A 27731-nucleotide genomic window follows, 5' to 3' on the forward strand; every position below is an offset into this window, starting at 1 on the left:
TATGGAAATAAGCACACCCATAGCTCTCAGATCAATATTTCTATGCTTGCTAAGGGATAGAGATCTCGCATTGTTATGTCCTTTGGAGTTTTGTCTGCGGACACACGGAGCTTGAGCAATACCACACTCAATTATATAGCAAAGTTTGCATGCAGAACAGTAGAGACATGCCTTACCACAAATCGTTACTTCCACCCTGCTAGTGTGTGGAAACTCTAAAGTCCTGAACAAGACGAATTTCCTGTTCCACAGGAACAATTCCACTTTTTTGTTAATATGGGAACTGGATTTAACTGCTTTTTAGGTAGGAAAAAATACAATTTTATTTTTGTAATCAAAGTACATAGACTGTGAAAGCATTTTTGGAGCCAAGAAAAGAGAGGGAACAATTCCTAATATGATAACAGCCTTCAGCCTGGTTCAGGTCACAGCCACAGGCTGGCCTGAGCCTTGCTGGAGTTTCCTGTAGAATAACAATGTGGTCCCTGGTTTACGAGCACAAGCACTTCCATTGTGTGATGGCATCATGACATCATGAGGAAAGGAAAGGCTCACTGTTCACCAACATTGCTCCAAGACCTGCTGGGTTATTGACAAATCATTTCTAGATCTTAGAAAGCATATACCTCAAGCTCTTTGTTCACTATGGCTGCAAAAGCAAGTGCTTGCCAGGGTCCTAACACAAAGGAAAGTTAGAGTTGAGTCTAAAGGATAGCTCTCTGGCTTCTAAGCAATATCCTTTCTTTACATGTCACCATCACTCTCCAGCCTCCTCGCTACAAACTGGTGAGGTTGAATGTAGGTCACCTGCCTGTCCATCCTGTCCCCTGCTAAAGGATGACCCTTGTCAAACTCTAGGCTTGGCTCCACCAGCAGGATGACTATTTTGACTTGACTCTGAAATGCCTGTACACAGACTTATTTTTTTTATGAACTTGTTTTCTAACTTGTGGTACTAATTTGGAGATTGCAAAGCCTTTAGGAGGTGGGACCTGGCAGGCAGAATTAGCTCCCTAGAAGTAGGCCTTTAAAGTTACATCAGCCCTGGTCTGTGCGCTCTGCTTCCCGCCTGTGGTCACGTGGACGTGATTCCCGCACACATTCTTACCACCCTTAACGCCACTGCTCCTTCCCTGCTGTGATGGGCTCCATCTCACTGACACTGTGAGCAACGACAAGCCTTTTTCTCCTTAAGTTATTTCTGACAGGTGTTTTGGTCATGGTGCTAAAAAGTAATTCATATGCCCACCCATGCTGGCTTCCGCACACTCACCTGCTCCCAAGCCCAACGCCCTGGTTAGCAGCCTCATTCCTAGCAGGGTTCCAGCCTCTCTAGAAAGCTCCCACTTTGGGCTCCTTAAACACAGGCATGTTGGGGCATTAAGACCACCTTGATTTCCTCTAGAAATAAACAATAGACCGATGGGCATTTTCTATTGGTTCCATATGGCTCCAAATCGCAATTGTGGCTACAGGAATTGCAAGCTCCCTCAACAAAATCAGGAACTTGTGGACCCCATGAGAGGCCTTATTTATTACTTCTCCCAGAGAAAGCAGACTGGGGCAATAATCGTCAAAGTAATATTTACCCCTTAATAACTGCCTATTTTTATACCAGTGTTAGAGGTTAATAGCAGTGTTATTTACTCCTCTGCCAAAAAGAACTGAAGGATGTGAAATGTAGCAGTCAATAAAGCCGAACAGTCAGATAAATAACATTCATATTATTTCCTGACAAATCCTTCTGCAACCCAGGGATATAAATAACCCTAAGAAAGCAGTTCCTGAATTACAAGTTTACTGATGTGTAAAATGTAATTTTACAAAGGGCTTCAAGCCCTAGAAACACTGGATTCTATAACAATACATGCTGTTTGTCAGCCCCTATCACTGTGTGCACATACATGCAAGCACTTCTCCTGGGCTATTAATGACGTGTAGACATACTTATTGCATGTGTACATGTGGGTGTGGAGGCCAGGGGCACAGCCATTGCCGCTCATTTCCTCTCCATCCCTGTGACGGCTCTTCTTTGCTTTCCTCTGTGGGCTCCTGTTTAAGCTCCTCCTCTCCTGCTCTCACGCTGGTGCCCTTGCAGGCACTGTCCCAAGCCAGCCTTCTCGCTCTGGCATATCTCTTTATGATCCCACCCCAGCTGACAAACAATTCTCTCCATCGTCAGCCTCCCCTGAGCTACACATTCTTTATAAAGAACCCCCTTGATATCCCCATCTGAATGTGTGAAGGGCAAGTCAGCCACGCTTCCTCTCTAGTACACGTCTAACTTCCTCCCCCACCCCTGCTGCTTTCCCCAAGGCACAAGTGATACCACATTCCATGCAGTTATTTAATGGAGACACCTAGCTCCTTTGTAATCCCTCTGCTCTTCTCCAGTCCATACCTACATCTAACCTACAAGCAAACCCAGAAAACTTCCCCTTTAAACCCCGGTGACCAAGGAGGAGGGGTCTCCCCCTTCATCCTCTTTCTGCCTCCACCGCTCACCTCAGTCTTAGATGACCACCTTTCTGTTACCTCCTTCTAGCTTTCACTCCAGCCCCCCTCAGTCAGTCTTTTGTCAGCAGAGTAAGCTTTTAAAATGTGAATCCACATCTTTTTCTGTGGCCTGAGAGCTCTATGTGACCTTGCCCAGTTCCCCCTGCCATCCTCTCCTGGCCCTCTCCCCTTCCTCATTGTCTTCCAGGCCCAGATCCCTTTGTGCCTCAAACAGAATAAGCATGTTCCTTCTGCCCAGAATGCTCTAGACCAGTGTTCCCATGCTGTTTCCCTCTTGTCATTTTGTGAGGAGGCCTTCCATGGATGTCCAACCATATTTTTTATTTATTTATTTATTTATATATTTTTTAAAAATATTTTATGTATTTGTGTGTGTGTGTGTGTGTGTGTGAGAGAGAGAGAGGGGGGAGGGGAGAGAGAGAATGGGTGTGCCAGGACCTCGCACCACTTCAAATGAACTCCAGACACATGGACCACCTTGGGCATCTGGTTTTACATGTTTAATAGAGAATTAAACCCAGGTCCTTAGCCTTTGCAGTCACCACTGAGCCATCTCTCCAGCCCAACCATCTAGTTTTAATACATATTATCTCCTTCACAATTACCTTCCCTATTCAAATCAATGGTCATTTCCTGAAAGTAGGCTGTTCACAGATGTGTTAGTATGGTCACTCTTCACAAAAGAATGTATAATTACTTTGTATCATTATAACCACAATACCTGACAGAAACAAGTAAAGGAGAAAAAAAAAAATTTGGTTCATGATAGGAGAGGGCTTCTGTCCATCATAACAGGGAAGGCATGGGAGAGTGGCTCAGTCCATGGTGGCAGGAATGTAAGAAGGTTGTTCACATAACAGTAAACCAGGAAGCCGAGTGAGGCTGGAACCAGAGGTTGAGCTCTATACTTCAGACACCGACATCTAGTGACATATTAGGTCCTACCTCCAAAAACATTCCACAGCCTCCCAAAATAATACCACTAGCTGGGGAACATTTGTTCCAAACATAAACCTGTGAGGAGCATTTCAAAAGTAATCTCCTTAAAAGTAGGACCCTGCCTTCAAAGCCTAAGGACCCAGGTTCACCGGCACTACTGTATATCCAGTGCTTAGGAAACAACCAGATACCAGCGGGCATCTGTACTAGCTTATCTTGACCGAGTGACATGGATGTGGTGGCTTGAACAACAGTAACTTATTTCCACTCAATACTGGAAGCTGGAAGTCTGAGGTCAAGGTGTCAGTAGAGCTGCTTTCTTCTGAGGCTTCTCTGGCTTGAAGACAGCCATTTCATCCCCAGGTTTTCGTGTGTCTGTTTCCAAATCTCTTCTTATAAAGACACTAGTCATACTGGATTGGGGCCCACTCTAATGATCTCATATAAACATAATTACCTCTGCAAGGACCTTATCTGCAGGGACTTGGAGAGAGCTTCATTAGTAGAGTGTTTACCTTGCAATCATGAACTCCTGAGTTTGGACCCCCAGTATGCACATAAAAGCTGGGCATGGCTGTTTATGCCTGTGGTCACAGCACTGGGGAGGTAGAGACGGGAGGACCCCAAAGGCTTGCTACCCAGCTGGCCTAGCCACATTGATGGGTCCTGAGTTCAATGAGAGAGCCTGTCTATAAAGAATCAAGTAGAAGAGTGATTGAAGAAGAAATCTGAGGTCAGCCCCTTCACACACATGCCCACAAATGTGCACCCACACAAACATGTTATCTTCATATTCAGCTACACGTTAAGATTCTAGAGGTTAGGGTTGTTTTTTTTTTAATTTTTTTTGTTCATTTTTTATTTACTTATTTGAGAGTGACAGACATAGAGAGAAAGACAGATAGAGGGAGAGAGAGAGAATGGGCGCACCAGGGCTTCCAGCCACTGCAAACGAACTCCAGACGCGTGCGCCATCTTATGCATCTGGCTAACGTGGGACCTGGGGAACCGAGCCTCGAACCGGGGTCCTTAGGCTTCACAGGCAAGCGCTTAACAGCTAAGCCATCTCTCCAGCTCGAGGTTAGGGTTTTGACAGATGAGTTGGACGAGAGGAAAAGGAGGATACAATTCAGTCCATAATAGCATCAATGAAGAACAATCATGATGACGATGAAAGCTAACATGATTGCAATTGCTACTTTGCTGCAACTGTTTTTCCTGCATTATCTTGACTGGTCCTCTTAGATCTGTGGTTTGCTTGCTCTGGCAGAAAGGCCCAGGAGCCGTTCACCCTGATGCTGAAGTGCTAACCACTGAAAAGGAAGCCCACGTTTCTAAGAGGAAAGCTAATATGTACAAAGGGAGCTACCTCATCCAGTTATTTATTTTTTTAAACAAAATATGGTAATAAGACCTGTGGAAGTCCAGGAAGATTAACATCTCTTTTAAAAAAAAATCCCCTACCCAAACAAGTCACCCAGATCTCTGTCATCAAGCCTAACAGATGGTGGCACACAGGAGGTATTAGTTATTAGTGCCTTGAGGGAAGTATTCAGAATTCCTTATGGTTAAATAATAGAACTTTGCAAACAGATTATGAACAAAGATGTTGACAACAGAGTGACTCATAATACCAGAGATAAGAAAGTAGGTGTTAGTTAGCTCAGGCTGCCATAACAAAACACCACAGAGTGGTTTAAGTAACAAAACTTTATTTTCTCATAGTTCTGGAGCCTAAAGGCCAAGGTCCAGGTCCTAGCACAGTTATGTTCCTGTGAGGATCCTTGTCCTGGTATGTAGTTACAACTGGATATATGCTCTATGGTAGGAGAAGGGGAAGCATGCTCTCTGGTCTCTGGTGTCTCTTGCTACATAGACATTAATTCCACATAGGTGGTTATCTCCCTAATTATCTCCCAAAGGCCCCCATAACATTAGGGTTAGGGATGCAATATATGAATTTTGGGAGACACAAGCATTTGGTTTGTAACAGTATCCTTTCATTTGCTTCTATAAATATTATATAAAAGATCTGTTTATTTGCCATTGTATTTATTTTTCCATTAGATGCTGGATTAGCTGCCTTATCTATTTTCCTACTCTGTTAATTAGAAAGAACTTATATTTTTTCAATTTTAGAGAAAGGAGCCCATGGTTATTTATAGCAAACTTTTTTTGAAATAGTAACATAACCTAATTAGTTTACATAACTTTGTGTAGAAATTGAATTTTTCTACAAAATGAATTATCCACCCTTTATGTCTTCTCATCTTACTTAGCAAGGGCTTTCCTAGGATGGAGAGATGGCTTAGCGGTTAAAGCCTTTGCCTGCAAAGTCAAAGGATCCCAGTTCCACTCTCCAGGACCCACGTAGGCCAGATGCACAAGGGGGTGCATGCATCTGGAGTTTGTTTACAGTAGCTGGAGGCCCTGGTGCACCCATTATTTCTCTCTCTCTTTTTGTCTCTCTCTCCCTCTTTCTTTCTCTGAAATATATATATATATATATATATATATATATATATATATATATATATATTTTTTTTTTTTTTTTTTCCAAAGAAAAGGGCTTTCCTTTCCCAACATTTGCAACTTGGAGAATAGCTTTCTCTCTGTCATCTTGAGATAGGAATTTTTACTTAAATAATTGGTCATAAGAGCATTTCTTTACAGGGTGACATTTCCATTTTTTTTTTTTTTATTAATCACAAAACTGGGATTTCACCTTAACGGTGGTGGTGGAGACTTGAAGAGTTGCTGTGAACAAACCTTCATTGGGATTTCTTCCCCACACACCTCCTTTCATGCTGTATGATATACCTGGTGAGTGATGTGACACATTCTTATGAGCTAAAATTTTCAATCCTTTTCTCAATGAATTTCTCTCTCTCTCTCTCTCTCTCTCAGTAAGCACACTACCACAGAGCTACACCCTCTGGGCCCAGCCCAACAGCTACTTTCCGTTTCTCTGAATTCTTCAGAAAAGGCAAAGAAGTGCATTCTTGTGCGTATAGTACACGAGTGTGTGTGTGTGTGTGCTGTGTGTGTATGGGTTGTGAGTGCATGTGTGTGTACATGTGTGTGTGTGCGTGCATGCATGTCACATGGGAGTTAGGCAGGTTGTTATGGACACATGATGACAACTTCCCTCTCCACCTGGAGTCTGTAAACATCATGGAAGATAGACTGGAAATACAAGTGCTAAAGTGAGCTAGCTAGGGAGAGAGGAGGAGATAGAAAGATGCCAGAAGAAAATGATGTGACCTGGCTGATTTGAGAGTTAATCTAGTAAAATTTGCACTCTAGTAGTTGTAAATATCTTAGTCTTAAAAATACCCAATCTGCTGACTTTGTCTTAATATAGTGCGTCCCACACTGAAAGTGGCAGGCAGTTGCAATCCGCATGGTGTGCACATCTCCATGGTCTCTTCTGCAAATTTCTGAGAATATAAAGGGTTGGTTGGAAACACTGCTAACTTCCCCATTGCTTTGTAATCAGTGAATAAATACCATAAGAGCAGGGAGTTGGTGGCTGTGGGCAGAGAGCATTATTTTATACATCTTGTGGGAGAGTTGAGAGGATCCTGTTTAAAAATGCTGCCCCAATAAATGATTTACCAGGGCAGCCTGAGATCAAAGAAAATCCTCAGAAATTGCATCTCAGGGCACCTAAAATTCAACATTTATGGAAGTCCCCAGAACCCCAAACCTTTTATGACTTTTATATTAGCTAACCACTAAATTTTCAAAGCAGTGGGACGGGGCTGCCAGGGCTTTTAATAAGAGCTGCATGGCTCAACCCTTCCTCCTTTTCATGAATGTAATGTCGATGCTGCTCAGAGGCGGTCTGCAAATTTCACATGTTGTGGAAGATACACACGAAGCAAGGCTGAGCGACATGACAGAAATTTAGATTCTGCTGAGAAAACAACCAACACAAAGCAAATTCCTCACAGACAGTGACACAATGTAGGAACTCTGCTTTGGAGGTAGTGTCTTAGCCAGCGTCAGCCCAGGAGCACTGGGAAGAGATTTGATGGCTCTGAACCAACGGCCCTCTGCAGAACCCTGGAGCTGGTTTGCTCCTGGTTTCTGTTTGTTAATGATAAAAGTTCCCCAGCACCATCTGAAGGTTTAGTTTTCCCTAGAACTAACTAGAACTAGTTTCCCCTCCCAGACAAGTCACAGATCAGGCTGAAAACAAACCAGCAACAGGTAGAATAGTGGTTCTCAAAGTATGTTCCTTGAGAGTTGGTCACAGTGTCCCTTTCAGGTTATTTTCATGGGCCCGGTGTATAGCTCAATGGCAGAGCACTTACCTAATCCCTAGCAACACACACACACACACACACACACACACACACACACACACACACACACTTCATAATTCCAACATCTTTTCATCCTTATACTCACATAAGCGACCACCACAGAACCTCCCAGCTGGACACAATTCCAGATTCAGAATCATGAGCAAATCAAATTGTTGTTGTCCCTGTGTTAGGGCATGGTTTGTTTGGCAGCATAGATAGTTGGAGCAGGCATAACAGGGGTGTAGGTTGATGCTGGTGGCCCTTGTGAGCTTGCTTCCGATCCCTCTGATTTCCTCAGCCCGCTGGGGACTTGAGTCTGTGTACACTAGAGAGGATGGTGGAAAGATTCCTCACAGGCTCTGTCCGTGGTCTTCCCTCACAGACAGAGGTGAAGGCAACCACTGACATTTATGGAAGCCTTCTGCAGATGAATTGAAACCCAGCACTGGGGATGTTTTTGTTTGTCAGAGTTGAGCTGAGGAAGGATGTTTCATGTTTATTGCCTGGGAGTTTGTAGTGCATAACTAACAAAGGAAGGGTGTTCAAGACCTTGCAAGAGCTTGACAATCTATGGACAGCTTTACCACATGGGCCTGAGACAGCTACCCACACCTCCTGCCTGTCAATTGTATGCTGTGCATGTAGCCAACTGGTGACAGGAATAGCTCAAAGAAACAATGATTTCAGTTTCCGTGACTTACAGAAACTGAAAAATACCTCATGACTAAGTAGTCAGGGCAGGATGCGCATCACCACTGCTGTGGGAAGATGCCCTCGGGCTGCCTGCACAAACGGCCCTCTTGCTTTTGGAAAAGAAAGGTTTTGGGCACAGGAATCCCCTTTCTTGGGGAACCAACTTTTTCTTTTTCTTTTTCTTTTTCTTTTTCTTTTTCTTTTTCTTTTTCTTTTTCTCTTTCTTTCTTCCTTCCTTCCTTCCTTTCCTTCCTTCCTTCCTTTCTTTCTTTCTTTCTTTCTTTCTTTCTTTCTTTCTACTGTGTGTGTGTGTGTGTGTGTGTGTGTGTTTGAGATAGGGTCTCGCTCTAGCCCAGGCTGTCCTGGAATTCATTATGAAGTCTCAGGGTGGCTTCACATTCACAGCAATACTCCTACTTTTGCCTCCCAAGTGCTGTGATTAAAGGTGGGTGCCACCACGCCCAGCTAACTTTTCTTTTTCAATTGAGAGAGAGAGAGAGAGAGAGTGAGTGTGTATGATGCAACACTTTGCACATCTGGCTTTACATGAGTACTGGGTCTTACAATCAAGTGCTTTTGAGCCTACTTTTCTTTCTCTCTCTCTTTCTCTCTTCCTTCCTTCGTTTTTAAATTCAGGTGTGTGTATCTCTCTCTCTCTCTCTCTCTGTGTGTGTGTGTGTGTGTGTGTGTGTGTGTGTGTGTGTGTGTGTGTGTGTGTTTTACAGGGTATCTACATGCATGTAGTATATGAACATATGTGTAGAGTTTTCTTCTCCTTCTCCTCCTCCTCCTCCTTCTTCTAAGTTTTCCCCTCTGAGACAGTCTCAACTATGCAGCTCAGGCTAGCCTGGAACTCACAATTCTTTTCTTTCAACTTCCCAAGTATAACATTACATTGCAGTGTAACCTCTAGCTGAGCTGCTTCTCAAATACAGTGGACTTCACTCCCTCAACACCTTGTCTTTTGATACATTTGATAGGTTTTGGTTGAGCAGATGAATTTCAATTCAGTAAGAGAATTCCAGGGGCAATTTGGAGAGATGATCACAACAATGGAGATGACGATGGGATGACGGCAATGGAGAGGACAGTAGCTGCGTGACGAGGATAGGACTTGCCCAGGGACACCTGCACCAAGAGAAATGGCTGTCGGGGGTAACACACTGTAATGGAGAGAACACAGACTTTGGTTACGGAAAGTTTGGTGCAGTCCTGTGGACAGATCACTCATGACCTCTGAACTTCAGGGGCCTCACTGCTCCACAGGATGGCTGTGCTCCCTGTCCTGCTCCTGAAGTTTCACAGGGCCAAGTGCCAGGATGTGAAAGTGCTCTACAAAATGCTACGCAAAGAGGAGAGGATGAAGATAGACTGGATTGTTGCTAGGAGGAATCTTCTCTACGCTTAAGAAGTTATGAGGAAAAAAAAAAACAGAATAGGTGATTAAGACATTTTTGCAAGAAGTTCTGTGTTTGCCTGTGGGAATTACGGACTATAGAGATTGATGCTCCATAGAGAGAATGTGGCTCAGCAAGCAAATGTCAGCCCTGTGTTTCCCCTTGCCTGGAGGGTGTGTCGTTTCGGTTCTGTTTACCACCATCATGTCTGAACCAGCTAGTATTTCCTAGACGCTCAATTACCTGTGCTCAAAGTTGGGGGTGTTCATAGGGACTGACCGACTGGCCTTCATGACCCCGCAGTGAATTCCATAATCCCACTGAGGAGGGCCTCCAGGGCAACTGGAGGTGGGGTGAGTGGATTAAAATATGACCTGTTATAATGTATATAAAATAAAAACAAATTTTAAAAATATTGTGGTATTGCTGAAGAAAGTAGCCCTAGCCTTCTATCTGGCTATGGTAGGCAAAAGAATACCCCTCCAGATGACCCCTCGGAGTGTGTCAGGCTGTGTGGCAAGGGGAGTTAAGTTGTGGATGGAATTATGGCTGCTGTCAGCTGCCCTTGAAATGGAGAGATCAGGGTGGGGTATGCAGGTGGGTCCAGTGTGATCCCTAGAGTCTTTCAACGTCTGTGCAAAGCCTGTTGTGGTTTGACAAGGAAGGGAGCACAAAGTGAGGAGAGTGGCTTCTAAAAGCTGGAAAAGGAGAGCAAGGAGATCTTCTAGAGCTTCTGGAAAGAACAGAGTCCTGCTAACACCTTAATTTGAGCCCCATGAGACCTACCTGGTACTTCTGACCTCCAGGATTATAAAATGATACAAACGCTTTGTATAATTTTGTAGCAATGGAAAATCAGCATATTGCCTGACATCTTCTTAGACAAGCTACCTTTATAGGACTGTGCAAAGAAACAGGAAAGTCTGAGCCAATGCCACACATGATGTCAGTGGAACTTTATGTTCATTGCTTAAACCAGCAGCAACAAGTAAGGTCTTCAGATTTCCCACTGGTAAAGTTACATTGATGCACATAGGAGGAGGTGTCAGTGCAAATGTCTGCTGTAAATGCCTTAGCATCTCATGCCCATGCATTGACTAATTTGTCTTGTGTTTCTCTCTCCCTCTTTAGAATATATGTGTCAGGTTCACTTTGTAGAATAATCCCAGAGTCACAGTAAGTGCTCAACAAATTTTTACTAACAAATTCACTTATTCAACACATTTTTAATTAAGAGTGCGCAGTGATACTACAGAATAATAATAAGTGGGGATCTTTGTCTCTTTTGTTGCTTGATGTATTTCTTTTCTTTCTTTAAAAATTGTAGCTGGGTGTGGTGGCACACACTTTTAATCCCAGCACTCTGGAGGCAGAGGTAGGGAGATCAACATGAGTTTGAGGCCATGCTGAGACTACAGAGTGAATTCCAGGTCCACCTGGGCTAGAGTAAAACCCTACCTTGAAAAACCAAAAGAAAACTTATTTTAATTTGTGTGTGTGTGTGCCATGACACATGATATGTGGGGATCAGAGGAAAACTTCAAGGTGTCTGTGCTCCACCTTTTTTTGATCCATATTTTAAAAACATTATTTTATTTTTATTTATTTATTAGAGAGAGAGGGAATGTACCAGGGCTTCTAGCCACTGCAAACAAACTTCAGACACATGTGCCACCATGTGCTTATGTGGGTTCTGGGGAATCAAACCTGGATCTTTAAGCTTCACAGGCACGCACCTAAACCACGAAGCCCATCTCTCCAGCCCTGCTCCACCTTTTGAGACAAGGTCTGTCCCACTATGATGAACTTCAGTTTGCATCTGGCTTTAGGTGAGTGGCTGGGCATTGAACCTGGGCTGGCAGGCTTTACGAGCAAGCACCTTTAACTTCTGAGCCAGCTTCCCAGGTCTGCCTGAGGTATTTCTATGCATAGAACAGTACCTGACACTCAACAAACATTTAGTGAATTAATGAAGAAATGATTTAAGGCATAAAATATGGCTTCTCGATTTGTCAGTTATTGTTACTTGTACCCAAACTTGCTTTCCTCCCTACATTTTCCATGAGTGGCAATGGTTTGCTAAGCCAATGTGAAGGCGAGCAGCAGAAGGCATGGAGAGGAGATTGGAAAGCAGCCCCCTCAGGTGGAATCACTGTAACAATTTGCTGCACATTCCCCTAAAAATAATCTTAGTAGATGCTTTGTCTTCAGAGCTACTTAAAATAGATATAGGCCTAAACCTTGATATCACCCAAAATTGCTGAGAAAACAGCTTAAAAACACAACCTAAAAATAATGGGAGAGACAGTGCTATAACAGAAATCCCTTGATGGGGAAAAAATGTTTTTTAAATTGCTGTGGTTTGAACAGTAGACCTTTCCCTCATGCTCTGTATTTTTATCCCTTTACATTTTTCCATATCTTTAAATTACCAAGATATCCAAATCTGTTTGTGGAAGTTAACAAATCAGCCATTATTATTTTCAATAACAACCAAGAACCTTTCCTGACATGGGGAAAAATGGTGTCTTTATAAAAAGTTGAATGAAGTACTTTGGAAAATTTTTATGTTTAGAACAAGATGGGGTAGGAAGGTTATCAGTCACTACCTATCACACTGATAATTTTCACCTATAACTTGACACTGGCCTTTCCAGAAGGAAGACCTGTCAACAAATCAGGACTGAATCCCATATAATAGTTGAATTTTTCTCTCATTCATACAGTTTCTCCCAATTCTAATCCTAAATGTCCTAACATTAAAGGGTGTTTGCACTATAATAATATTTAATATTTATATAACTCTTTAGTTTATAGAACATTTTATCACATATCTTTTTATTTGATCTTTGAACCTCCAGAGGCTTAATAATGCCAAATGTCTTGTTCAAGATTATAGGGCCAGTTAGTAGCAAGATTTCTACCTTCAAATCTGTTGGCTTTTCATCAAAGCAATATTGGTCCCTAGATAAGAAACCTTGGTTCATAACCACTTGTCTGTCACTCTCATCAAAACCTTCGCTAACTTGCTAAAAAAAAAAATCAACAAAGGGCATTATTTCAATGCATTCTGTTCATAAGGCGTTAAAATGTACTTCTGGGCCAGGCGTGGTGGCACATGCCATTAATCCCAGCTCTCGGGAGGTAGAGGTGGAAGGATTACTGTGAGTTCAAGGCCACCCTGAGACTCCATAGCGAACTCCAGGTCAGCCTGGGCTAGAGTGAGACCCTACCTCGAAAAACTAAAGGAAAAAAATTGTACTTCTGAAGTGTCACCCAGGGAGAGTGGTCTTCATAAGGGGAGTTACCAGGATGTTCACACAGGTATCTTAGACTTTTCCGTTATACTGACTCTAGCTCAGGCTCAGCCTGGCTAGGGAGAGTCACATGAACCAAAGCCAGAGCTCTCATTTTCTCTAACAGGGTACAGAGGTTCCCATCAGATGTTCAGCAAAATTATGAAATACAATAAAATAATGTTCAGCTCACCTCAGTACCCCTCTTTCTCTGGCCTACTGTCTTATTGTCCATACTGCTCTTGCTACAGGCCAGAGGCAGACCACAGACACTGCACTCCAGGACCTTCCAAAATCAAATGACATTTAGCACCAAGTCTGGAAATCTGGCAGCCCCAAAGGTGGGACGTCGGTCCCCCTGGAGGAAAAGTTGGGCTTGAAGTGGCCTGGCCTATTTATTGCCTTCATCTGTGCGTGTGTTTCGGAAGTAAAGCCATTCAGTGGGTGACTACAAGATGGAGGGAGGAAGAAGGGGGGCTGGGTTTGACTGCCGGAACGCTTCTGCTCTCGGGGACGGTCCTGACGCAGAGGGGAAAGGCAGGCAGCATCCTCTGCCATTCCGATGGTTGACCGGACTTCTTGTCCGGGTTGTCATCCCGACTCCGTGAGAAAGTCTGCGGAAGCGCTTTAGCAACTATAAAGCACCAAAAATAACATTTGTTTGGTTTTCATTGTTGTTGGTTTGTCTTCCAGATGGAAATCTCTGCCCATAAAACTCTGCTACAGTAAAGGGACTTTGCTGGAAACAGACTTATCTCCATGACCTCATCGTTCACGTGCCCTTTAAACCCCTCACCGCGGTTTCCCGGCTCCTCCATTTTCCCTGCGCTCACTCGAGTCCCTTCCTGATGACTTATCTGAACACCCCGCTTTCATCCCTCTTCCCAAGCAGCCAGGCTGAAGAGGAATGGAGAGAGGCTCAATTGGTCAGTGGGAAACTACAGACTGAAAATGAAGATCCCCGACTTCCTTTCAATTTCAGCAACAGCATCCAGACTGCTGCTGTCAGAGGAATAAAGTTAGGGTTCTACTTCAGAGGATGAACACTTTTGTCACCCAATACATACTTTGTCCTGTGATAATGGGGTTACTACAGTTCTGTGATTCTGTAGTCACATGGCCAGTGATTTTAAGACCACCTTCCCCAACCTGGGATGATCAATTTCTAGCCAATGGGAAGTGAGTAGAAATGTTGTGTGCAAATTGTGGAATATGCATAATATGAACATTACCTCAATTTTTTTCTTTTTCTTCCTGCTGGTTGGAACATAGATATAATGATGGTAGAACAACCATCTCAGAACACAAGATGGAAGCCACATATGTAGGATGGCAAACAAACAGTCAAAGGGACCTGACACCCACCCTTTTCAGCCGTCCTGAAAAATGAATTTCTCTCTGGCTTTCTCATCAATATGTGCATCTTTTGTGGTAGCAAGCTGATATCTATCATAATGAAGATTACAAGGAGAAATACTTTGAGGTCTTTAGCTTTATACGGTGAGCTTGAGAGACTCCACACCTGCCTCAGGTGCTGCTCTAAAACAACGAAGACCCACAGATGCTCCTCCTTGTATTTGTCAGTTGCGAGTAAAATTGTTGCTGATGCTCCTGTTAGCGCTGCTGTGAGTAAACCGTGAGGTACAAGTAAGGGCAACGAAAGAATCAATAGATAAGCTGAAGTTCATCTACATTCCAAATATGTGCAAGCAACTCATGGGGGCACATGTCTTTAATCCTAGCACCCTGGAGGATAAGGGTAGGAGGATTGTCATGAGTTCAAGGCCAGCTTGAGGCTACAGAATGAGTTTCAAATCAGCCGGGGCTATTGTGAGACACTACCTCAAAGGAGAAGAAAAACCCTTTTTAATCTTTTGACATCAAAGCATATGATTAAGGAAGTAAAAAGACAATATACAGAATGAGAAAATTTTAGAAATCATATATCTGATAAGAGTAGTACCCAGAATATATGTAAAAAACGTATAATTTGACAACAACAAAAAAACAACCCAGGGCTGGAGAGATTGCTTAGCAGTTAGCGCTCGCCTGTGAAGCCTAAGGACCCCGGTTTGAGGCTCGGTTCCCCAGGTCCCACGTTAGCCAGATGCACAAGGGGGCGCAAGCGTCTGGAGTTTGTTTGCAGTGGCTGGAAGCCCTGACGCACACATTCTCCCACTCTCTCTCTCTCTCTCTTTCTCTCTCTGTTGCTCTCAAATAAATGAAAATAAAAACAAAAAAAAATTAAAAAAAAAAACAGTTAAAAAGAGGGCAAACATGGGGTCTGGGGAGACAACTCAGCCATTAAGGGCATTTGCTTGCAAAGCTTTCCAGCTCAGGTTCAGTTCCCCAGCTGCCCATGTAAAGCTGAACACAAAAAGTGTCACAAGCATCTGGTGTGTTCCATTTGCAGTGGCAAGATGCCCCAGTGTGTATGCACTTGTGTTCACACCCATACTACAAATAAGTAAACTAAAATAAATTTAAAAATGGGCAAACAGTTTCATTGCATACGTGTAGTCTCAGCACTGGGAAGCTGAGGCCACAAGACTGCTATGCATTCAAGACCAGCCTGGAATACATGGCAAGACTGTCTCAATAAAAAAAAAAAAAAGAAAGAAAAGAAAAGTGGGGTCAAGAATGTGAGTAGACGTCTATCATTTATTTCATTAATGGAGAAACACTAAAGAACAAAAAGCTTGTGGAAGGTGCTTGGTAGATTGGTCCTTAGATAAATACAGATCAAAACCAGAATATAGTGTTACCTCATGCACCCTCAGTGAGCTATTGAAAACAGGGAAAATAGCAAGCAGTGGGTACAATGTGAAGGAGCCTTGGTTCATGGACAGAATATAAATTACAAATGCATCAGCTGCTGTGGAAAGCAGGTTGGTAATTTCTCAAAAAGTTAAGCATAGAATTATATATGAGCCAGTAAGTCCACTGCTCTGTGAGGACTCAAAAAAATCTAAAACAAGAAAAACAAAGCTGAGTGTTGTGGCACACACCTGCTGTAATCCCAGGCCAGGGTAGGAGGATCACTGTGAGTTCGAGGCCAGTCTGAGACTACAGAGTGAAATCCAGGTCAGTCTGCCCTAGAGTGAGATACTTCCTCAAAACACAAAGAACTCAAACAATAGTTGCACACACATGCTCATGGCAGTGTTACTCACAGGAGGAAAGAGGTAGAAATGATTAACGTGTCCATCACACACATGAGTGAATAAACACAGACAATAGAGTATTATTCAGCAATAGAAACAAAGCACATGTGACAGCATTAATGCTGATTGAAAACATGCTAGGTGAAAGAAGTCATACATGAAAAGTCACATATTATATGATTCCACTGATATGGAATATCCAGAATAGGCAAATTCATAGAAACAGAAAGTAGACTGGTTATTGTCAGGGGCTAGAGGGGGAGAGGGAAAAGGAGGGCCTGTGACAGGTATGGGGTTTTCTTTTGAGGTAATGAAACGCCACTGAATGGGTTCCTTTAGAACAAAAATTGTGGGGCTGGAGAGATTTCTGAGTGGTTAAAGGCATTTGCTTGCCAAGTATGAGGGCCTGTGTTTGACTCCCCAGTACTCACTTAAAGCCTGATGCACTAAGTGGCCCATGCAACTGGAGTTCTTCAGTTGAGGCAGGAGGCTCTGGCATGCCCATACTCTTTCTCCCTCTCTCTCTCTCCCTCCCTCCCTCTCTCTCTCTCTCTCTCTCTCTCTCTCTCTCTCTCTCTCTCTCTCTGAGCATGCATGTCAGTAATCCCAATCCTGTGAGAATCAGAGACAGAAGAATGGCTGAAACTCATAAAAACTGCAGCTCTGGGTTCAGAGAGATGGGGAGGACATTCCATGTTCTCCTCTGGCCTCTACATGTATGTGCATGGGGCACACACATTTGTACACACACATTCATGCACCACAAAACACACCACATGTACTACACATGTGCATGCAAAAAAAAAAAAAGTAAAAAATAAAAATTTGGGGGGCTTGGGAGATGACTCAGTGGTTAAGGGTACTTGCTTCTCAAGCTTGTCTATCCAAGTTTGACACCCAGCACCCACATGAAACTGCATGCAAAGTAACAACTGAAAGTAACATCTGAAATTCTAATGAACCTACAGCCATGGGACGTAGAGCCAGAAGAATCCTGAAGTTACCTGGCGCAGCTCGACTGCTCTTTCCACCAGCAGAAGATAAGAACAGACCCTGTCTAAAAGAAGGCAGGAGGAGAGGACCAACAACCCAAGGATGTCTTCTGGCCTATGTGCATTGTAATGCATGTGCACAGAAAGAGAGAGAAAGAAATAGAGAGAAAGGGAGAGCCAAAGATCCCCAGACTACGGGGTTATTTGTTTCCAGTAAGACACCAGAAGTGCAGGAGTCTGCTAGAAAGATGCTCTGAGCCATGTTAAGCAAAAAGGCCACTAATGAGTTCCCTTCTCCCTGGAAGCCGTCCCCCTCCCTCTTCGTTCTTTCTCCCAGCCATTCATTAGGCTCCAACCTGCTACTTGTCAGGTAGCATTAGTTGTCGAGGTATCCAGGGGACTGCTGCGCCCTTGTTTCTCTTGATTTCTTATTTATTATGTTAATGAGAACATGGCCAAGCCTCAGAGGCAGAAACTCCAAGCTGGATCCTGGGGCTATAGTTCATGGCAAGTGATCCAAGCAAGATGCTACAGCAGCGTCCTCCAGCAGGAGGTCTGGTTTCGAACCAAACTTGATCACACACTTGCTCTGGATTTGCGAGAAAGTTAGTTACTCTGAGACTGAGTTTTCTCATCTTAAAACAGAACTAAATTGGAGTTGGGAAGTAGCTCATCTGGTACATTGGTACCATATACAAAGCCTTGGGTTTAATCCCCAGAACCACATAAACTGATTACATAATAGAGCTCAATCTGCCCTTTCCACACTTAGGAGGTAGAGGCAAGAGTTTAAGGGCAGCCTAGGGCATATAAGACTCTGTCTCAAAAAAATAACTAAATAACATTGTCTCTAGCTAATTTTAATACACAAAATCCCACAAGTAACACCTCTCTTGCACAGGTGACTTCATTATCTTCCCTCCTCACTGCTTTCTTCATTGATGCTTTGAGCTTCTTCCCAGCCTGCTGTCACACTGCCAAACCCAAGTCACAAAGAGTCACTCCTCTATTCACACTCTCCAGAACTCACATGTCATTTAGGATAAAAACCAAATCCTTTCATTGGCTTTCAAGGTCCTACCTAACTGATCTCTTACCACCAGCCCCGGCTCACTGCACTATCTGGTTGCTGATCCTATCTCAGGGCCTATACACTTGCTGGTTTCTGTTTGTTTGTTTTGTCATTCTAAATGGTTGCCCATGCCTTAATTCCTCCAGGTTTTCACATAGCTCCATTTTATCAACAGGGTCTTTTCATCCCAGCATCCTTTACTGCCTTTCCTTGCTTAGTTTTTTTTTTTTAATTTAATTTATTAGTTTTCTTTTCAGTAAATACAGGCAGTTTGGTACCATTATTTAGGCTCATCTGTGATCTACCCCCTCCCATTAGACCCTCCTTGTTAATGAAAATGGGTCGTGCATTGTCGAGTTAGCCCACAGTTATTGGTACGATACATGTCTCTGCAAATCATGACCCAACATGTGACTCTGACATTCTTTCCGCCCCCTCTTCCACAAAATTTCCCTGAGCCATGTTGGGTTCATTTTTGGTCTGCTTCAGTGCTGAGGTGTTGGGGGCCTCTGAGGCTCTGGCTCTCTGATTTGGTAGGAGTTGATTTTTATTATTCCACCTCACTTAACACTAACATTTAACATCAAACAAATGTATGTAAGTATGTATGCTTATTTTATTATTTATCTCCCAGTAAAGGTAAATCCCATGAACTGGTTTTGCTTTTGCTATTTTCTCTGATGCATCCATCCAAAGCACCTAGAACAGTGCCTGGCACACAGTAGGTGGTCCATAAATATTATATAAATATTTAGCAAAATGCTAAATGTATGAACAAGTTATTTCAAAGACCAAAGACAATGGATATGAAAACTCTATGCAAACATGCAGTATTTTATTTTTCACATTAAATGCTTACCCCGATGTACCGGGACCTACATCAGTAGAATGTGTGATATTTAAAGAAAACAATAACAAAAATTAATTTTCTTCATGGTACAAAAAAAAAAAAAAAAAAAAAACCTTCCAGGAGGGCTGGGCTCAGTGGTTAAAAGCACCTGATGGCAAAGCCTGCAAGTCCAGGTTCTATCCCCCAGTACCCACGTAAAACCTGATGTACGAAGTGGCACATGTGTCTGGAACTCGTTTGCAGTGGCAAGAGGCTCTGGTGCGCCCATACTCAATCTTTTCCTCTCTCTTTCTCTCAAATAAATAAATATTTTTTAAATGCAAAAGTATTTTTATAAAAATTTCAGAAGCCCCAAAAGGCAAATGTGACAGGGCCCCTGACTTTAGATTCTCTCCCAAAAGCCACTGTTCAGTCATTGTCCCAGAACTCATCCCATCATGCTGACGCAGACAGGTTCCTCACAGGGGAGCTGAAGGAGCTGGGTCATAGCTGCTGCAGGATTTTATGGACATATCAAATTGGCTTTTTATTTACTACCACAAAATCAAATTAGGTATGAAAGTAATTTGGTTCAATGAAAATTAAAAAGAAAACACCTAAAAAAGTGTGTGTATGTGTGGGGAGGGGGGGGAACGGACCACACGGAGGTCAGGCCTGCCAGGAAGGTTCCTTCTCGAAGTTTATAAATAGAAGGTAATTTCTAAAATGTCAAGGGTTTCTCGGCTCAATTAAAATTATTTGTAGCACAAATGGTTGAGACCAGGGAGTGCTTGAAGCCAGGGAAATGCAGTAACAAGAGTAATAAGCACTGGTTAGGGCTGTTCTGAAGAAGTCTTATTTAAATGCTAAGGACTTTCCATCATATCAGATGCCAGGGAAGGCCAGTGATAAAGTAAGTAGCGCCGTCGTCTTGCAGATCCCTCTCCTCCTGCCTCCACTGAGAAATACGAAACAGCCAACAGCCATGTGCAAAGAAACGACTTTATTTCCCATGGAGGAAAGCGCCAGCCGTGACTCAACCGGTCCACACTTAGGGTGGTTATGGAATGGCTGGGATGCCATAGCCCTAAGCTAAACACATAGCACTTCTTTCTAAATGTGCTTTGGCTGTCGCCTACTACAGGATGAATTTTGCAAATACTATGAACTTATCCATTTGGGAAGCAAAAAACAAATATCTGATAGGCCCAGCTTTTGTCATAGATAAATAGTTCTTTACATAGCAAGCTCAGGAGTATTCGGGCGCAACCTCACCAAGTCCAATGAAGTGTCACCTCAAGCCACAGGCATTATCATTTATTGTCAACATAGGCTGTCATCGCTTAAGGCTATAATCAGAAAAATTGCTGATGATTGATACTGACGGCCATGATGAATATTCTTGCAATAAGCTTAATTAAAATAATGAACTGCTACTGTATGTGACTTACTTAGGGCACAGGCAGAATAATGTATATGTGCCACAAGGAAATCACAAGCCACCATGGCATTCATATTTCAACTGTGGCTCTGCTGGGGAGCCCTGGAGGCACTGAATGTGATTCCTCTGGTGCCTCTCTTCTCTCTCTGGCCCAGTTCTTCATTCCTTGCACACACACAGTAGCTAGGGTGCATAAAATAAGAGGCTGGTTTCTCAGCCCAGCAGAGGGTTGGGGAAAGTCTTCTGGCCCATCTTACCAAAGCTCAGTTTACATGTGAAATTGCCCCCCCCCCCCGACTCAAGTGGCTAGTGGCTCTGTTTTGGGAGTCTATGGAACCTTCTGGAATGGGGCTTAGAGGGAGGAGAAAGGCTGTAAGGGTAGGGCTTGACAGTTACAAGTGAGAGCCAATTCTAGCTAAAGGTCTCTACAGAGATGTGCCAAGCCACTGTAATGGGGCCCCTGCTGTCCCCCCTTCCTGGCCACCACTAACTATATCTCTGAAAGCCAAAATAAATCCTTCCTCCCTCCCCTAAGTTACTTCTGTCAGGTATACTGTCATGAAGAGAAAAGTAACTAATACACTGTGGGATGGCAATTTCAGCTTTCCCTAGTTTCCCCACGGGGAACACACCCCATTAAAGACAAGGGAAACCCTCCAGGAGAAAACACCTCTGTCCTCCTGGTACACCCGCTTGGAAATCTGACCCTGGGCTGGCCTGTAACAGCAGGTCATTTTTCTTCCCACAGCTTCTTGCTGTTAATTTTTCCTCTGCCCCTTCAGCACCTGGGGTGTAGACAGACGGGAGAGAGAATAAAGACCTCTGCGGTATGTTAGAACCACCCAGAAGGCCAGCCTCAGACCCAGCCCTGCATCCAGCTCACATAATTGGTGAGAGCCTTAAAAACACAAACAGCCCTCATCCACCATGGGAAGATCAAAGGAACATTTACCCACTCACTTAAGTCAGAAAAAATAAAATGCCCAGTGCAAATTGTGGGCTTTTAACTATCTTATGGGACCAAAAACCTAATCAGAACACGGAGGACTATAAACATCTAGGAAGGGAAGCAGACAGTCATTAAAATTTGATTATGAGCCTAGCAGCTCCCATAGGGCCTTATGGGCTCACAGAAGAAAAACCCAAGACTGACAGGCCACCTTCCCTGCAGAGGGGTCCCGGGGAGAGAGCAGAGCCAAATCAGTTGGGCACATCTTGCCTTCACATATGTAAGGATGTGGAGCCCTGCAGGCCCCTGCAGCTTGCCTCCTGTCCGGAGAAAAATTCTCAGCAGTGAATGGATTTTTCCCCTTCTGCTGGCTTAGAAAACATTCATTGTCTGCCAGTCATAGAAAGGTGATGCATTATTCAGGTAGGCATGCCGGGTAGCAGCTCCCTTTGGTTACTGAAACTGAGGTTAATTTCGTTCATTCAGTCGGTCACTCATTTATGGAGCAGATTATATATTGAGCATCTGCCTTGTGTCAGATTCTTTTCTGGGTGCTGAGGATGTGGCAGTGGGCAGAATAGACCACCATGCCAGCATGCACAGGAGCTAACTGTGAGTGTGGTGGTGGTGAATGAACAATGTAAGGGAGGGAAGGAAGTGTGGGGGTAGGACTTCAGATAGAAAGTGACCTCACTGGAAAGGGGCGAGTGAATGAACACCCAAGGAAGTGTCTCATGGAAAGCCCAGGACTGGAGGAAACAACAGGACATATTAGACAAGGGAAGGAGGGAGAAAGTTGACCTTCCTGGAATGCTGCCCTGTGGTGCAGTATGGCCACTTCTGTGTCCGCTCTTTTACGGTGCCTTCCGGAGTCAATCATCTGATTGCCACAAGGTCATATTTACCCCGGCCAATGCATTAAAGTATCTTGAAAGTCATCTCCGAAACTAAATGACTCACAAAAGCGGGGTTTATTTGTTTGTTTTTGTTTTGGTAACATTTGGGGGTTAAACCCAAGGTCTTACACATGCTAGGTAAGAGTTATACTCTCAGCCCTTTTTGTATTTTATTTTGAGACAGTGTGTTGCTCAGGCTGGCCTTGATCCTGATTACAGACTTGCACCACCATGTTGACCAGATCAGTGTCTTGTTGGTAGCAAAGCAGAAACACGTTTCCTGGGCCTGCGCAGAATCTGTTAGTCATCTCTTGTAAGCGCTCTTTGCTTGGCACTGGCCTCATTTTAGAATGAATGCTCCTCTGTAGGGGTCCAGGCAGGGGGGTGGGCTGCTATTCTGTGTATTTGAGGGATGTTTAGCAGCATCCCCAGTGTCTATAGACCCTAGATGCCAGAATCACTTCCCCATTGTAGCAGCCAAATATGAGACAATGAGAGTCTGGATTCCATCACCTGTCTCCTACCACCTGGCCTGCAACAGAACAGACACAGTCTATGCATTGCCCACAGCTTCTCTGAAGAGAACCGATACCACCACTCATGTCATCAAAATTGAATCATCACGATAGTCTAATAGGAGAATCTTAATGCCTATTACAGTATTCCAGGCTTTTCAAGCCAGCAGCCTAGGTTCAACACCCATGGTGCACTGACTCAAACTATAGGCCCCTTTCCTCTTCAGTGTTTATTCCAAACCAAGTCGTGCCCTCTTGCCCTGACCACTTCCCCTTCAGGCTCTGTTCCTTTGTTAACTTATCATTGAGAGCCCAGCTCCAATTCCTCTCTCCACCCATCTTCCCCAGTGTTCCTCGCAACTCCTTCTAAACAAATGGATTCTGGAACTACCTTCCCCCAGCTCTGAGATCACACCCACACTCCACTGTACCTCAGCTCACCCATTCATCCAATAGATATTTGTTGAACACTAACTGGAGGTCAGGTAAAAGCTTCTGACTTTTTTGAGCTTATGTTTTAGAAAATAGCTAGAAATAAAATAAGCAACTAAATGTATGTCAATGTTGATGGAGCCAGGCTCTACACCAGCATCTAGGCATAGAAAGAGCCTTGACACATGCTCAGCCAGTTTTCAAGGAGCCATTAGTCTTACGGGTGGAGTGGAGAAAGAATTGTGGGTTTGGGAGCCATAAATTGACTTGAAGGTTTCGGGACGGCTACAGTGTTAGAACTTCTGAGTTAACTTTAGGAGACTCTTCTATGAGAATCAAAACTTTTGCCAGGTGCCAAGCATTTCATAGAGGCCCATCCTTAGAAGGAACTTCGATGGAATCCCTGTTCCAATTTATGTGGGATGAAATATCCCCTTTGCTTTGGGGACAGTGACTTATGTCCTGTTACTTCCTGAACTTCAGTGCATGTCAGATGGGACTTCCTGCTGGAGATGGAGCTAGACAAGATGAAGACTACCCTATTCTCTTTAGGGTCCATCTCAGCTGCACATAACGTCAATTTTGTATAATGTCACCAGCTAGTGACAATATTTATCTTCCTACAAAATTCATTGTTTGAGACTTATCCTCAATGTGAGGGTGCTATAAGGTGGGGAGCTGAAGAGATCATGAAGGTAGAATCCCTGTGAATGGTATTAGTGCCCTCAGGAGGGGCTAAAGAGATCAGAGCTTTCTTCTTGTAACGTCTAAGGACACAAGAAGGGGTTACCTATGAGTCAGTAATCAGGCCTTTACTAGACAAAACATCTCTTGATACTGGAAGTTCCTGCCTCCAGAATGGTGAGAAATAAATTTCTATTATTTATATGACACCTAATTATTTTTTTATGACAGCCCAATGTACTGACACCACTTGTATTCATTACTTTACTTATTACTGTGACCTAATACCTGACACAGGGGAGCTACTCCTTCGTAACAGGGAAGGCATGACAGCAGGCGGCCAGCTGGTCACATTGCATCAGCAGTCAGGAAGCAGAGATGAATGCTGGCGCTCGGCTCCCTTTCTCCTTTTATAACAGTCCAGGGCCTCCACCCGAAGAATAGTGCCACCCACAGCTGAGGTGGGTCAGCCCACCTCAATGAACCTAATCAACACAATCCCTCACAGGCTTGCCCAGCAGTGATTATAGGTCCTGTCAATCTGACAACCCAGATAAAATTATCACACCACCCTTAAGGAAATATCTAGAGATCCTAAAGTCTGTCTCCAAGGCTTTCCCGAAGCATGATGTAGAGCAAAATATATAAAATAGAAAGCCAAAAGAAAATCCCTCCAGGAAGTCGACATTAAATCAACATAAAGACCTCCGACTCATCCCCTTGCTCACATGTTCTCATGGCTTGTTTGAGTTCTCACCCTTCTCTTGGCCCAAACTACAGAAATATGTGTTGACTGCCATGTCCTTCAAATAGTTAATCTTTGCAAACAAGGTTCTAAATGGGAGGTTTAAACTAGGAACCTGCTCAGTCTGTGTGCAGGTCATTTAAGAGCTCAGTCTCATTTTTGAAATATAGATTCATCAGCAGAGTATGAGTTCAGCATTTCTATGTAATGCTGTTTCATTGATCCTGTAGGCCAACTGGACATGGCTTCAGACGGATACCTAAAAATTAGTTTTAAAACTTTCCCATCTTTTAATATTTTATAACTTGTCAGAAAATCAATGACAGACTGCCCCCTTTCAACGCTTGGTTTCATAGGAGCTATTGTTTAACCAAAGCAAGGTTCCTGCCTCTCCTTTACAAAGAGCAATGGGCAAGTTCAGAGTGAATGATGACTTCAAGGAAATTCTTGGATTTGTAAAGAGCTAGAAATGAACTGAATGGCTTTGAGCTGCCAACTCTACAGCTTGGGTTTCTGTCTCCCCTACAATAGCCAGAAGAATGATTTCCCTAAAGCTTGGGCGAGATCAGGAATTCAGAGTTTAGTTCTGGGGAATCCAGTCATAATTTGAACTTGTCAGATACCCTCATACATTTCTTTAAGCCCAGTGAATCTTGAATAGCTTTCTTCAAATCCTGTCCTTCTTGTGTACATACACGCATATGGAATATGATCTTTCAATTTAAGTTTTTTTACACTCTTTTATTTTTATAGTGGAAGAGGATTTCAAGGAAAAAAGAAAGGATTAGGAAATACACCAACGTGATTTTTATTTTCTTGGTTATCGTTTCTATATTTTGTAAGATTTCTCTTATGAATATGTATTTAATTAAATTTTTTTTTGAAATAAGAACTTATATAAAATCTTTAAAATAGCACTAGAGACTTGTGGTGAAAGAAAAAAATTATTAATTGCAGTGTTAAATTAACAATAAAAATTCTAACTTCCATAGCATGCCTGAACCAACCACTTCTGAATGGCTATATTAATCCCAATAAACTATAGCTTGTATCTTAACATTTATATTCAAGAAATGGGAGACTGAAAAGGAGGAGAGATGGGGGAGAGGGTAGTTCCCAGGTCAGGAAGAGAGCAGATAAGTAGAGGAGAAATAAAGCCAGAAAAGGAAAGTGGATGAAGCTGGGTAGCTGTTGACCTGGTCAAGTGTTGGTCTCTGTGTGGGGAAACTCCGGCTCACCCCACACCCGGGTTTATTATAGTCAGTAGCTGCCCCCGCCCAGCACCTCTCACCCCTCGTACCCAAGGCACAATTGCATGTTATTCTTTAAATAGAAGTAAAACATTCACTATCTTTATTGCGTTGGCATTTAATCACCTCAAGAAGCCAGGGAAAGACACCCACAAGTCATTGCCTTTGCTATGTTGGTCGTGGCTCCCAGTGTAGGAGACTTTTTATCTGCCTGGCTTCACACTTTCTAACATATTATAGCCTGAAACCCAACAGCCCAGCATTCCAGCAACCAGTTGGGCTCCCCAGATCTTCATAAAACTCAGGGAAAGACTCTAAGAAGAGGCAGTGCATTTATCTCAGGGTACACAGAAAGTAAAGCAGCTGCTGGTAACCGGGGGAAGCCCAGCAGCAGTCACCTTGAACTTGAGTTTATCGAACAGATGAACAAAGAATACACTCAGTTTCTGTGTTCCTACTCTCTGCCTGGTTAGCCCTGAGAACTGAAGTTATTTCTTCCTTATTGCATTCACCAAATTTGTCTACTCCCTATCTAAAATGCTTTAATGGGAAAATTAACCTAGTTGTTTGGTTTTTCCGCCAAATGGAAGGAAAGCATCATATTAGTGTTCTGTTCTTATTTCTATTGGGCAATGGCATATTACTTTGGATGGTTTGAAATGTCTGACTGTCCTCCTGCTCACTAGCTAAAAGGGTGACGTAATGTAGTCCCCGGTCTCAAATGTGGGCAAGCTACCTCTCAGCATCTCAGGTACCTAGGCCTCTAGAACATAGAAGGCAAGAATCATAGTTCTTTTGTGGGGTCATTGCAGGGATTCCCCAGAGCAATGACAGTAAGCATTCAGAACAATGCCCACCATGAGCTTAGCACTCTGTGTTCACTGTTTGTTCCAATCATCTATACAATATTTTTGAGTATCCGTTTGGTGCAAGGCCCAATGCTAAACACAAAGGGAGACACCTTTGGAGCTCATAGTCTTGTTGAATAATAAAGTCATAACCATAAGGAGGGCAGCTAATATTTATTGAGAATATGATAGGCATAGCTTTATTTGATCTTCATAATAATGCTAAATGGTAGGTAAGATTATTGTCACCTAAGCAGGGGATCTATAGTCTTACATGGATCAAAGAACTTGATTGCCACCACAGGACTGGAATAAGCCAGTGTGGCTCCCAAGTCCTCACTTTTAAACATACCTTCACACCAGTGGAACATCGGTTATTTTCAAATAGCTATGATTCCAAGGGACCACTTTGCCTCTCTCTACTACTCTTGTTAAAATATTTTATGTATGATGTATGTATGTATGTATTTACTTGAGAGGAAGAGTGTATGTTGGGGAGGGGCATGTCAGAACCTCCTGTCTCCGAAAACAAACTCCAGACACACATTTATGTGTCTGGCTTTACATGGGTACTGGGGAATTGAACCCAGGCCTTCAGGCTTTGCCAGCAAGGACCTTTAACTGTGAGCCATCTCTTCAGCCCCCTTGACACTACTCTTAAAGAATCACTGCCCTGTCTCCCATTTCTTTTATGCTAGGCACTAAATTTTTTGATAGCCACTCATTAAAAATGATAAAATTCTACCACCCAGTGAAAAT

Source organism: Jaculus jaculus, chromosome 16 (assembly GCF_020740685.1).
Source record: "Jaculus jaculus isolate mJacJac1 chromosome 16, mJacJac1.mat.Y.cur, whole genome shotgun sequence".
Lineage (NCBI taxonomy): Eukaryota > Metazoa > Chordata > Mammalia > Rodentia > Dipodidae > Jaculus > Jaculus jaculus.